The 14,393-nt window shown below is 42.9% G+C and overlaps 1 long non-coding RNA gene across 4 annotated transcripts in view; it reads right to left on the bottom strand.

The window, feature by feature from the left end:
• Window positions 1-14,393, bottom strand: part of LOC145715948 (uncharacterized) — a 41,944-nt gene that overhangs the window by 13,817 nt on the left and 13,734 nt on the right. The window contains exons 2-3 of one of the 4 annotated variants that reach the window (XR_014138261.1): window positions 8,151-8,288; window positions 193-363 (exon numbers count right to left, since the gene is read on the bottom strand). This is a non-coding gene — a long non-coding RNA (uncharacterized LOC145715948). Of the gene's footprint in view, window positions 1-192; window positions 1,143-3,695; window positions 3,751-8,150; window positions 8,289-14,393 lie in introns of all 4 variants that reach the window. The other 3 variants (XR_014138262.1, XR_014138259.1, XR_014138260.1) reach the window with 3 other exon arrangements.

Raw genomic sequence — 14,393 nt, forward strand, 5'->3', positions numbered from 1 at the left:
CTCAGATAGGCTGCCTGCCATCCTACCCTGCCATGTGTCCTGGAGATGTCCCAGGAGCGGTATGCGTTGGACGACGCCGGCCGGAGCGGAAACACCATTCCTGGCCCTCTGCTCCGCTACATTAGCTTCAGCCAGTATTTCTTTCCCTTCCTTTTACAGGTTGTTGGACCACAAGACTTGACTAGAAGGTACCTTGTTTGTATAATGAAGGTTCAGGTGAAAATGCAGCCTTGGGGTCCAAGTTGGGGCTTGACTCTCGGAGCCCCCGTGACCTTGTGTGTAACGTCGAACGTGAGCCTTGGGAGCTCCCTCCCTGGGTCCTGTGCCTGAGCAGCCCAGCGGCTCCAACAAGAGGTACGGATCCTGCCAAGGAAAGATGGCTGAGATCCTGGAGGGCAGCCCCCGGCTGCTCCCACCTCCCGGGCGGGAGGCACGGGATGGACAAGAGCTCTGTAATCCACGGCAAGCCAACTGGATTCCTGGGGCTTGCCGTCCCCTGGCCATAGGACTTGCATGCTGACGTAAGCAGGATAAGGCGCTCTGTAATCCAGTCCTGAACCACATGACACAGGCTGCCATGATCAGAAGAGGCATGGGAAGGGGTAGGTGACATGGCAGGAATGTCATGGGCCTCTTGGGGTCAGGAGGGCTGGGCCTCTCAGGGTCTGTGCTTGGAGAGTTTTAAGTCTACGGCAAAATGCAATTCTTTTGCCTCTTTTGAATCACCAGTCACTTGACACAGGATGATTAGGAGGCCTGCACTCGAGTTCTGGCTCTACCTTTTCCAATCTTGAACAAATCATCACTGTCTTGTGCCTCAGTTTCACCAATTGGAGTTAAAACACAACAACAACCAAAAAACCCCAAATAGCAAAATTTAAAAAATACCACCACAACTAGCTACTAAGTACTAACAGTATCATAATATGGGAGAATGTATAAGCTTATTACAATGCTACAGCATAATCAACTTATGGTGCACAGTTCTGAGCTATATCATAGATGCTGGAGAATATTAGCTTCTGATCTTCCCCAAACCAGCAGGTGCTCCATAAATTCATGCAAAACCACCTTGGATGCTTGGATGATGACTGGCTTTCCTTTAATGGCTGTCATGGTTTGGGCTCCCAGTGAAGCAGACTCTGCGATGAAATTTAACATGCCAGATATTTATTTGGGAGTTTGTTTTTGGAACAAACACCTGTTGAAGGGAGGGGACGAAAGCAGGAGTGGCCAGAGGGGGAAGTCATATTGCAATGCAGACCCATGATGACCTCAGCAGGCCACACAGGCTCTGGAGCAAGAATGGCCTTCAGATTATCCCATGTTGTGCCAACATGGCCAGGTCTTCCTAGGCCTGCACCGATCTATTGTTTTATTTTGCTTTTGTTATATCTTGCCCCTAATTGGAGAACCTGAGGCATAGAACAATGGTGACCTGCCCAATATTGGAAGAGGTAGGGCCAGGACTCAAACCTAGACCTACTATCGCATGTCATGTGATATGTCTACAACGAAGTGCCTTAATCTCTTGTTTTATCCACTCATTTATTCAATAAATAGGTCATATGCTTCCTTTTCTATAGACACTGGTGGTTAAGAAATGAATAAGGCACCATCTTATCCGCCATGCTCTCACATTTTCCCCTCTCTGTAACTGTAACTCTGTAACTCTGTAACTCTCTGTAACCTAACTCTGTTACAGTTATAGACTTATTTTCCTACAAAGTTTATTTAGAGCTTCTCTGATATCAGTGAGTGCTTCTTACCCTTTGATATGCTTGTGAATCTCCCAGGATCTTGTCAACATGTTGACATGTTGCAATGCAGACCCATGATGACTCTGAGTCAGCAGGTCTGGGGGCCTGAGTCCTGTATCAGGATGTGATGCTATTGATCCTAGGCCACTGTGAGTAGCAAAGGTCTACTCTTCAGAAACAATTTCTACTTTGGTCTCCTGAAGTCAGTCTCCCCACTTACTCTCCTCTCGGCTGAAATGTTGGGTTAGGTTGTGGCATGTATCAGAAAGATTCCATCCAGTGATAGTATAGCATCGTGGCTAAAAGTATTGGCTTGGGTGTCAAGCTGACTTAGCCTTGAATCCTGGCATCACCTCATACATAGAATTTGGGCAATTTCTTTAAGCTTGCTAAACTTCAGGTTTTTCATCTGAGATGAGAATGATAACATCAGTTACCATCTGGTATCTACCTTATGGATTGCTGTGGGAATTCAATGTGTAAATGCAGGTATGGTGTTTACCATAGTTCCTCGCACATAGTGAGCACCCTGTAAATTCTTACAAATAATAAAATACCAATCTTTTTTGGCTGCCTGCAAGATGTGGATCCTAAGCCGATGGGTCTATCCACAGCTGAAGAATGATTTGCATTCACTGGAGGGGTTACAAATCATTACAGGGCCTGACAGTCGAGAAAGGGTCTTTGCTAATCTTGCCTCTGGCTCTTGCAGAGGGCCCAAAATGCTGCCTGGTTTCCTCGTCTGGTGTCTAAGAAATGACATTTAATGAATGACTTTCTGTTGTCAATACTTCTGAGTAACTTTCTGGCACCAGACAGCGCCTCTTGTGTGTCCAGCCTGGAGTGAGTAGGGGGCTTCCCGAGCCCTTTCTCTAGTTCCTACAATGGTGGTAGATGCCACTGCCTCAACTCTGACTGTCCGGAGAGGTAGCGATGACTCTCTGTCTGTGAGAAGTACTTAGTTCTGGACAACCATACTTGTTCATGTGGATCCTGACTAATGACAGGGACTGGACCATGAGCTGACCGCTGAATATGCCTTAAGATGGCAGGATTGGGACCAGAGAGCATCCCAGCGGAACCCATTCATTTTGCTTGGCCAAAATCTGTAGGAAAATGAAGAAATGTTCCCAAATTAGTGCACAGCTCCTTCCCAGTGCTGTTGATGTGACCACCCTCCGCTATGTTTAAATGCAATTTTTTTGTGTTTTTCTTTTTTTCAATACACAGTTGCTGCTACTGCTAAATTATAGCTTGTGTATGTGCACGTTTTCCCCACACGTGTACGTGGGAAACATGTTACTTACTAGTCTAGCAGTTGGTGTATCTCCAAACACATTGAGGTTCATCTCAGGGAAGACTCACAATGCAGGGGTAGGGTTGATGTTAATGCATAGGTTGCTTCTGATTTTGTTTCAATCAGGAAACAGGCTGCCTTTTTTTTTTGGGCTTTTATTTCATGGGGAAAGTAGAAAATTGCCTTGTGAAGATAACTCCACCCAGTAATTATTCACAGAGTTTCAGGTACTGAAATTCACCATTTCTGTGCGTTATATTAATAGCTTCTGTAAGCTAAAAAAAAAAAAAGTGTACTTCATTTTCCTTCTGCCAAAGCAAGCAAACAGCAGTGGGAAGACCAAACTAAGAAGATAATCTACTTGAGGAACTTTAAACAAGGGAAAAGAGCTTTCAAATTCATGGTGCAGAACCTCAAGAAACAAGATTTAACAAATTTAAGAAGCACAAGTTTAAGGACACTAGACACACGAGAGAGAAAAAGCAGAGTGGGCTCTGACCTGAGGGAGTATTGTGGGGGGCAGGACACAGATAAGGAACAATTCGACAAATAAGTTAATTAAATAACTTCACCTCCTGATTAGGACTGTAAAAGAATAACAGGAAATGTACCGAAGAACAACAGAGGGCACCACCTACTTTGGATGGGGTGGCTAAGACGGACAATCCTGAGAACGAACATTGAAGCTGAGATCTGTGGAATGAGAAGAAACAAGGATGTGTTCTCTTTCTCTGGCGATTGAGTTAATGTTAATGAAAAGGATGGAATAGATAACTTGCCACTTCCCTGGCCAGGCCAAGTTCCCTACTTCTCCGTGCTTGGGAATGACACTGCAAGGCTCTGTGCAGGAGCTTTCCCAAGCCCTTTGAGATGGGGTGGGTCCCCACCTTCAGAAGCAGCAAACCATTTCAGAGGTTAAGAAACTTGGCCAGGGCTTTACAGAGTGTAACAGCCTTGGTTGAAGAGTCCCAAGTCAGAAAAATATACACATTGACCACTTCAAGTTTTCTGAATAACTGATGTCAACTTTTTTTTGACCAGTGCCCACTTTACACACACTGTGGAAAAATGTAAAACAGTTGTAGAGAAAGTTAAGTGCATCCAAATGCATGCATTTGACTCAGCCATCTGTAGTCTGATCTGGGTATTAAAGTTGTGGTATTGGTCCCCTCCACCTCTCTATTCCTCTCGGTCCTCTGTTGGTTGACCCATGGAAGATGTGCTGCCTACTGGTTCCAGAGTTGGGCTCTCCTCTGGGTTCCTGGATTGGTTCTTTGGCTGGTGGTAGGGCGAGGATGAGTCTGAACCACCTTTTCTCACTGCACAGTGTGGGTCCACTCCTCAGCCTTTTGCCACCCTGGTCTCTTATCCTTGAAGTGAGGACTTAGAAGAGGCTGTATCAGGATGGCCTAAGTCCCAGCTATTTTCTACACAATCTGACTGAACCATACTAGGGAAGTTACTATCTTTGTTTCTGAACTGAGTGGTAGAAAATCAGGCTGTCTCTCTCCACCCCTCCCCTGCCTCCCTAACCCCCGCTCTTCCCATGTTGTTCTCTTTCCATTTCACCTTCTCCCACACCCTGGCATCACCAGGCATATCTGCCAGAACAGTGGGGAGGAGGAGGGAAGATGAGCGGGGACATGTTAGAAGCCCTTGATTGCATAGAAAGAGAAGAAGAAGCCCCCCAAAGTGAACTCTCTATTCTTTTTGCTTGCCTTCTTAATGAAGATGAGTGGAAAGTTATCATAAAGGTTTTGTTGGTTTGCTTCCTCTTAGAAACCCTATAGTGGGATATAGACCTTTCTCTTCTTAGCAGTGAGCTCTCTGTCCAGCCTTGCACTAGGTTGCATTGGGGGCAGGGTGCCCAATGTACATGGAAAAGCCAGAATTCAAATCCAGGCTTATGTGGCTCCAAAACCCACGTTCTTTTCTCTACATGATGCTACCTCCACTGTGTACCATATTTTAGAGTTGGAATATGCTTTGAAAAAAACTTCCCAAACCAAGAAAAAGAACACAAGTATGTGTGTTGTGGGATAAGGAGTGGAGGTGGGTTCATATTTTTTAAGTCCTTGCACAAAATCTAGGTAGAAGAAACCAAATGGGGTGAATTTGAAGGAGCTAAAGTTAAAATAGTTGAATTGTTGATACTAATACTAGGTGTTTTGCCCAGGGGCCTTGTGCTGACCACAAGTAAGTGGAATAAAAACTCTAGACCCATCTTACTTCCACTTATGATAGACGGCTCCAGTGTGTGTTTTCTTTCCAATATGTCTTTATAGCATGCCTATAAAGTGTGAGATTGCAGGGAGAGGGCAGACCTCTGTGCAAGACTGCAGGAGGAATGTCGCTGCGAGAACTCGAAGCCATGTTGAACTGATAGTGTTCAAGGCTCAGATCTCAAACCACCACACTGGTAATACAGGAGAACCAAGGATGAGGTTTTGATTCAGAGAGCAGATATGGGGCAGAGTGGTGTTAGTGATGGGGGAAGGAGACAGTGACAAGGTAGAGGAGCTGCCACTGACAGAAGTGAGAGCACCATCCTCTTTCCACTCAGGGATCCATTAGATTCTTCTTCTCATCCTTGTCATTAAATATTGCCCCATCCGGGACACCCAGTTCCCTATTATCCGATACATCTGACTGATGGGCTCAGATTCTTTACAAATTCTTCTTAGAGGCTGAGTGGTTTCCTCTGACGAAGCCAGTCAACTGATGAGAGTAAGTTATGTGATCTGAGTAAAGATATGTTGAGTCAGGGTATGAGCTGAGGTTGACTCACTGGGGTCATATGTTAAGGCAATCTGGCTGTACATTACCAGGAAGTGCAGAGGCCAACCCCATCCCATTTTAATCAGATTGGGTCTTTAAATCTATGGCCACTTCACTCAATTAGTTAAAAGAGTCCTTTCGAAATATTTTATGTGTTCTACTTCTATCCATTTTCTGCTTATTCCTTATGACTATTTAGTGATGACAGTGTGTAGCTAGGTGATTTCCTATTGCCAAAGGGAAGGACAATGGGGCAGAGAATATTGTATATATGTAACACAAGATGACAGTGACTTAAGAAAAAATTAAGAGTTGTGAGAATTTAGCTAATCTTTATGGGGTAATAATGATGATGATAATGATGAAGACTACTGACACTATTTAGTGTTTGTTATGTGCAGGACACTGTGCTAAGTGTTTTACATGCTGAGTAGGATTTAAACTTGTAAGGTAGGGCAACAGCATTCCAGGCAGAAGGACCCACATGAACAAAGGCATGGAGAAGAGAAGGCTCAGGACACATGTACAAACAGAGCAGTGTGGCTATAATGTAGCATATGTGAAGGGGAATAGGGGTAACGAGGCAGAAAAGGTAGCTGGGGTGTGGAAGATCTTCCTTCTATAGGTATATAGAGTAGCCATGGATTTTGAGTGATTTCTATGATTGCTTCTGGTAGAATTTGCATTTTCTTCCCTTGTGCCACTGTACCCTGTACAGTTTGTAGAAACATCTGTAGTTTTTGTATGTTTCCAGGTATGCCCCTTTGCTTAGTTATAAGCCTCCTTGAGAGCAGTGCCTGGTGCAAAATAGGCTCTTAAGTGTTGGCTGAGTGGCTACAGTGAATAGAATGAACAGAGGACGAAGCAGCCCAAAGGCAAAGAGACCAACAAGACACAACATGGACAAAGAAGGGTGAACTGGGATAGCAGTAACATGAATTGAGAGAGGGAAGCCTGTAACCTGTGAAAGGCATTTTGGAAATTAATGTTGGCAACATATAGCAACTTTGATTTGAAATATGTTGGGGCTGGGATAGGATGAGGATAAGTCAAGGGATTATCAAAGGCTCCCACAGGATATAGAGCCAAGGTAGGCTCAAGGGGAAGGGGACGCTAACCCAGAAGATGGGTGTCTTGCTCAGCTGCTTCCTTCACCTAAAATTCCCCCCCACTCCCCCTAAGCACTCCAATCATTGCTATCCTTCAGGATCATCTCAAAAGCCTCTGTCTTTCTATATACCCCAAAGCTTCTCTGTCTCTAGGTATGATCATTCCCTACTTTCTGCATCTCTCATTTGGCATGTTCAGTTTTGTATTATACTTATTGCTTTTCTTACCTCTCCCTAACAGGATATATACTCCCTTTTTTCTGTGCTCATACAAATTTATTCATTGAGTGGAACAAACGCCCTGATTCCAGAGCTTTACCTTCAGATCCAGAGAAGAGAGGAAGTCAAGAGTGACTCCCAGGTTTTGCCTGAATAATCATAAGGGCAGAGTTACCGTTAACTGAGATAGGGAAAACTAAGGATAGAGCATGACTGGTAGGAAAGATCAAGAGGTCAATTTTGGACAAGATATGTTTGGAATGTCTATTAGACAACCTATTGGAGATGTTGAGAGGGCAGTTTGACATATGAATTTAGAACAGAGGAGAGAGTTACAAGCTAGAGGCATACATTTGGGAATTGTCAGCTCATAAATGGCATTTGAAGTCTTGAAACTAGATGAAATCATCAGTGGACTGCATGTGGTTAGAAAAGGGAAGACACCCAAGGACTGAGCCCTGGGGTACTCTAGAGTTTGGGGAGAAAAGGAAGAATGAGCAAAGGAGAGTGAGAAATGGCTGATGAGAAAGAAGAAAAACAAGGAAAATGTGGAGTCCTGAATGACAAGGATTCCCTTCCTGGAGAAGGGAATGATCTACTACACCCCAATCTGCTAAAATGCCAAGATGCTGACTGAGAGTTGGTTAGCAATGTGGAGGTCATTGGTGACCTTGAAAAGAGTGGTTTTGGAAGAATGGTGAGGGCAAAGGCTTGATTGGACTGTGCATAAGAAAGAAATGGAAAAGGGAACTGGGAGGCAGAAACTTTCAGAAGTTTTCTGTAAAGAAAACAGAAAAGTGAAGCAGTAGATGAATAGGAAGAGGAATTGAGGCTTTTTTAAGATAGGAGAAATAACTATATTTATACCGATAGGAGTAGTCCAGAAAAGAGAGTTCAGTTAATGCAGGAGAGAGAGAGAATTACTGGAGTGATGTCATTGAATAACTGAAAGGGAATGGGAGCTGGTGACAAAGTGGAGGGACTGACCTGCAGACACAGATGGTTTATCCATAGTAACAGGAGGAAAGGTGGAGGGGAGTTGCTGGTAGGCAAGTAGATGTGGAATGGAAGTTTGTGGAAGTTCTCTTATGTCTGATTTCATTTTCAAGAAGGAATGAGAATTACCTGGGTGCCAAAAATAAAGGGAAAATGTAAGCCTAAGAAAACAAACTTGTATGTTAATACCGCAGCTAGTGTGGGGAGGTCATGGGAGTCGGTCAGGTTCTGCCTCGGGTTGGATTTTAATAGCCGTGCAGGGACAGAGACAAGATTATGGGCTGCCACAGAAACTGGCATGTCCGCTTAAAACCCAAGCTCTTAAAGGACATCAGTGAAAGTTTGGACTAGAAAACATTCTGCCCAGTGGGCCAGGGAGATCACAGGGAAGCTCATCTAGCTCTGCTGAGGTTCTGAGTGAGGAAAAGCACTCTGGAAAATGGAAATCCCTGGACTGAGCTCCTGGCAAATTAGTAGTTCAAAATATGCAAACACCATGGTACAGATGCCCCAAAGCCAGAGCCAGTGATGCCTATGAGGCACCTACAGAAGCAAAAGAAAAACAAATTACTCCTATTCCTCTTCACATCTCCCTGGAGGATTGCTCCCGTAATCAAGGCTGAAGGGGATTCTCACAGAAAACCATTCCCACTGAGGATGAACTCACAATGGAAAGTTATAAAACACAGGAGGTTAAAAAAATCCAACATGAGTGAGAATAAGAAGACCCACCTAATAAGAAGATTGTAGGCTCAAATACTTCAGATAATAGAACAATTGTCTAGAGACTTTAAAATAAGGGAATTTAAATGATTAAGGACATAAAAGAAAAAATCAGAAGCATGAGAAAAGAACTAAACAATGAAAATAGAATTTCTGAAAGTAAAAAAGTCATTAATATTAAAAACTCAGTGAACAAATGAAACAGCAGATTAGATATGGCTGAAGAGAAATCAACAAATGAAAAGATCTATTTGAGGAGAATTAACATAGAAAAATAAAGAAACCCAAACTATGAAATAGACATGAAAAGCATGGGGGAGAAAATAAGATGTCTAACCTGTACCTAATAGGAGTTTAAGAAGAGGAAAAGGACATTTTAGTTAATACTAAAAATACCCTAATGAGTGGGAATTTCCCTAATTGATGACATGGCATAAGAAGTACAGGGAGTCCCAAAGAGGATAAATAAAGTCAGATTCACACCTAGATGCCTAGGGGTGGAAATGTGGAACATCAATAAAAAAGAGAGGCTCTTGAAAGAAACTCAATATAAGAGACAATTTCTAAAAAAAAAAAAAGGAATATTTAGACTTACAAGAGACATATTACCAGCCACAGTAGAGACTAGATGACAGTGGAGTAATACACCAATGTACTGAGCAGAAACAAAAACCTTACTAGAATTCTACAGCTAGCTAAACTGCATGCAAGAGGGAAGGTAAAATTTTGACGTTTTCAGACAAAAACGGGAAGAATTCACTGTTTGTAAGTATTGCTGAAAGTACTACCAAAGGATAGGCTCCAGAAGGAAGGTAAGGTGTAAAGGAAGCAATGGTGTCGATTTTATTAGTTTTGGGATCTTTTGGTTATGTTTCCAAAATGAAATAAAAATTCTTTATCTACTTATGTATCTCTATCTAACTATGGCAATATAGCTTCTGGCTGCTGCCTTCATAGATCTTCAAAAAATTAGGTCCTAGACTTTTGGTTAATTCTGAAGATTAATTACTTCACTGAGACATGTTCTTTTTTTTAAGAAAAAGGAAAGAAAGAGGAAAAGCAGAACCTAGGAATCAATCCCTTGAGAATTACTCTGGTCAAAGTTTGTGAGTCTCAAAACTTTTGAAAGATATGATTCCCGAGGCAACCTCCGGCTGAAAACCAAAGACTATTACCAAAAAATTACTGAAATTGTCCACAAGCAGGTGAATCATTCATTTAGAAGGCAGCCAAAGGCTCAGGAGACCTTGCTAACTCAGATGAATGAGTTGAAAAGAAGGCTAAGCCTTTGGTTCACATATTTTATTTCTCTGACTAGATACTTCTCGGGGGGTAGAGGGAAGTGACTTTCTGGGACAGTAAAAGTTTGTAAACATATGAAATTCATGGGACATTCCTAAGGAAAGTGTAAGAGAACATTTTTGTGTGTGGAAAATGGGAAGAGGGTCTGTAAAAATGATGGATGCTGGGAAACTGATGTTTAAAAACCTGTAAGGGATATAAAGGTACCAATAAAGAGAACAGTACCATACTGGGAGATGAAATGTGGCAATAAAAATCTCTATTCGGGAATGGAGCTTTCCAAGGAGAGTCTGTAATTCTATCATTTGGCAAGTTGGAGCCCTCTTTTGGGTTGCCAGGAAAGATGTTTAAATCATGATTTTTATAGTTTCCTTCAATGGAACTTCAGGAAAATAGCCAAATATGCATGATTGAATATGGATTCAAATCTGATGGGCTGAGTTGTGCACTATATTGGGACTTGGATCCTCAAGTTGGCTCCTTCCTTAGGTTCTCGGGTCATCTTTCATCCCGAAGATTTATTAAGTCTGATTCTGGGCCAGGCAGTGTGCAAGGTGTCCAGCCGTTCTACTTCATTTCTCTGGGCCATCATTCTCCTTAGCTATCATTTCACAACTCTTCTCACTCTTCTATCTTCCAATACTTTATCTATCCTGTTCTCCCAAAGCTAATGGCCTTTCTCCTCATCTCATTGAGAAAGCGGGAGTTAGCAGAAGAGAACTTTCACCATTTCTGCCGACTATATCTACACGACCATGCTCAGCCTACTTTCTGGTTACAGTGAATTAACTGTCTCGGCTCCTATGTGGAGCCAAACCCTCGATAGGATCACTGGATTCCTTCTCCTCTCTTCAACTCAAGGACATGGGTCTAGCCACTGTCCTCTCTCTCCTACATTTTCTGTACAGGGACTGTTTCCAACACAGTCAAGTATCTCCATTGATTCATGCGTACTTCCAGTTCCAATTTCTCTGCTCTTCTATAATCATCAACATCATCATCATCATCTTCTACAAAGAATTGTCTGTATGTATAGTTGCCACTTCCTCTTCTCCCATTCTTCCTTGAAAACTTTCGACCAGACTTTCATCTTCACAGCTCTACCAAGACAGCTCTTGCCAGATCCACTGACGACTTTCATGCTGCCAAGTCCGATGGTCAAATCTCAGTCCTCATCATTTGACACAGTTGATCGCTCTTTTCTTTTTGAAACAGTTTTTTTCACTTAGCTTCTAGTTCACCACTTCTCTTGGTTCTTCTTCCTATCTCACTGAATGCACTTTCTCAGTGTCCTTTGCTTTATAAGGTTCTTCATATTCCTGATCTCTAGCTGCTGGAATGTCCAGGACTCAGTCCTGGGAACTCTCCTGTAAGAATGATCCCTCCAAGATTATCTTACATAGTCCCATGGCTATAAATACCATCTCTCCATTGATTATTTCCAAATTTATAAATCCAACCTGACCTTCCTCTTGAACTCCAGATTTCATCTAGTTTCCCACTTGACATCTCCACATAAATATCCAATATGAATGTCGAACTACATTTCCAAAAACCAGCTTTTTATTCCCACCCCTACCGCCAATCTGCTTCTCCCTTAGTTCTCCCCACTTCATTTAGCAGTGGCTCCTTTCTACTTGCTGCTTTGGTCAAAAGTCTTGAAGTCTCTTTGACTCCTTCCCACCTCTCAACCCACTTCCAGTTTGTGGCAAATTCCATTGGTTTTACCGTCTAAATATATCCTGAGTCTGATAACTTCTTATCACCTCCAGTACTACTACCCTAGTCAGAATTACCATCACCCCTTGACTTCTAACTGGTCCCCTCTGTACACTTGCTCCCCTGCAGATTATACTCCATAGAGCCATCAGTCATTTTTCTAAAATGTAAATCAGACCACTTTCCTCTTTTGCTTGAAACCCTACATGACTTTTAGCTCATCTAGGTAAAATATTCAATCCTTACCGAGGTCCTGCTTCTCCTCCTATGTAAGAGGATGTTCCGACTCTGACCTCATCTCCTCCCTCTCTTCCTTTCTCTTGCTCCATGGCAGCCAGGATGGCCTGAGCACGCCCCCAGCTTTGCCTTTACCTTCAGCGTTCTCACTGCCTGAATGCTCTTTCCCAGATACTTGCATAGATATCCCCTCTCTTCCTTCAAGTCTCTACTTAAATGTCACCCCCACCCAAGAGGCCTTTGCAGACCATCCTATGTAAATGGCATCCACTCTCTGTCATTCTCTATCACTTATCTTGCTATACTGGAATGTCTTGAGGGTACAAAATTTTCTTTGAATTTCAGGATAGCCCTTACTCTCAATTAATTAAAAACTTAAAAACAGTTTAGGCTTCATTGATTTGGGACTCTGATAATTTTGGGTGGAGTTAAAATTTTATATCTTTGCATCACTTCTTTTTTATATTTCTTCCTCTAAATAAGTGCAAACAAGATGTGAGGGGCTGTTGTGTGTGGTGGAAGGGCAACTGGATTGAGATTTAGGTGGTCCAGATTCTAGTCTGAGGTCCACCACCCAAGACTGTGTGCTCATGGGCCTGTTGGCTGACCTCTCTGGTCCACTGACCTCTTCCCTCCCAGTTCCTTCCTCTGTAAACTGAGGATGTGCAGTCGTGCTGCCCCTGGGAAATCAACCTGATGCTCTGAGTAAGCACCATTTACAATTAACTCAGTTCCATCCCATCCCATAAATACATGTCAAACATCTACCCTGTCCAAGGCATTATGTTAATGGCAATGAGAAATAAAGGTACCCCTTACCCTTATATCATAACTCATAAGGAACCGAAGACCTTGCATATTAGAAATGAAGTAAATATAGTGTTAAAAAATGATGTAGCAGGGTTTGGGGCCCTATCTTCATTTTTTTTTTTTTAAAGATTTTATTTATTTATTTGACAGAGAGAGACACAGTGAGAGAGGAACACAAGCAGGGGGAGTGGAAGAGGGAGAAGCAGGCTTCCCGCTGAGCAGGGAGCCCGATGCGGGGCTCGATCCCAGGACGCTGGGATCATGACCTGAGCCGAAGGCAGGCGCTTAATGACTGAGCCACCCAGGCGCCCCTATCTTCATTTTTTTTTAAGATTTGTTTATTTATTTGAGAGAGAGAGCATGTGAGTGGGGGGGGGAAGGGGCAGAGGAAGACAGAGAGAATCTTTAAGCAGACTCCCAGCTGAGCACGGAGTCCAACATGGAGTTCGAGCCCATGACCCTGAGATCATGACCTGAGCCAAAACTAGGAGTTGGGCGCTTAACCAACTGAGCCACCCAGACACTCCCATACCCTCGTCTTTAGATGAAGAAACTGAACTGATGCTCAGAGAAGTAAAGTAATTTATTCAAGAACACACAGTTAACAAGTAGTAAGGTTGAGGCTTTCCAAAGAGGTCAATAAGTTTGTTAGTTCCAAAGACAGAATTCAGTTTGTTCCTCAATATTAGCCACTTAAAAATATCAGAATATAGATTCCAAAGCTGAATGCTTCTTTTCTATTTTGCTAACCTTTAAGAAGCAGTATGAGAGGTCTCTTTGGGAGAAGATCCTTATATTTTTGCAGCTTGATAGTCTATCTCTACTAATACGTAAGAGCAGGCAGGATTTAAATGCCTAAAGATGAATAGCCTGTCACCTGTGTACACAGTCCAGTGTTGGACAGGATGAGCTATGATTAATTTAAATCAATAACTGAAAAACAAGGCAACCACCACTCCACCCATCCCAGAAGAGAGGATCGTAAAATTCACAAAAGATACCTGAAACAGCCCATAAAAAAGTCATAGTTAATGCCTGGGTCAACACAATCCACCTTTGGTTTAATTTACAAAAACCATGAGAAAGAAAGCCACAGGGGTCTTGACACACCCATCCTAACTATGAACAAATTTCCCCCAGACAATCAGGGACCACTTTTCTAAGGAATTCAGTTCCTTGACCTTGACCTTGCTTAGTGACTTTAGAGTGAAGAAGAAAATGACTGCCAGATTGAAAGAGAAATCCTTTGATTTTTTGGCCAGACTCTGATCAGCAGAGAAATAAGATAATAATGCCTGTTGAGTAAGCACCCCCGAGGAGCCTTCCCTCATCTATAGCTGTGGGAAACAAGGAGTAGCCATGTGGAGAGGGCCAGGCTGCTGGAGGCTTTGCAAGGCCCGTCTCCAGGAAATGAGGTCACTGCCTCCGAATAGGTGTTAGCTA

The sequence above is a fragment of the Leptonychotes weddellii genome, chromosome 10, assembly GCF_054177405.1.
Source record: "Leptonychotes weddellii isolate Sample4059 chromosome 10, ASM5417740v2, whole genome shotgun sequence".
Classification (NCBI taxonomy): Eukaryota; Metazoa; Chordata; class Mammalia; order Carnivora; family Phocidae; genus Leptonychotes; species Leptonychotes weddellii.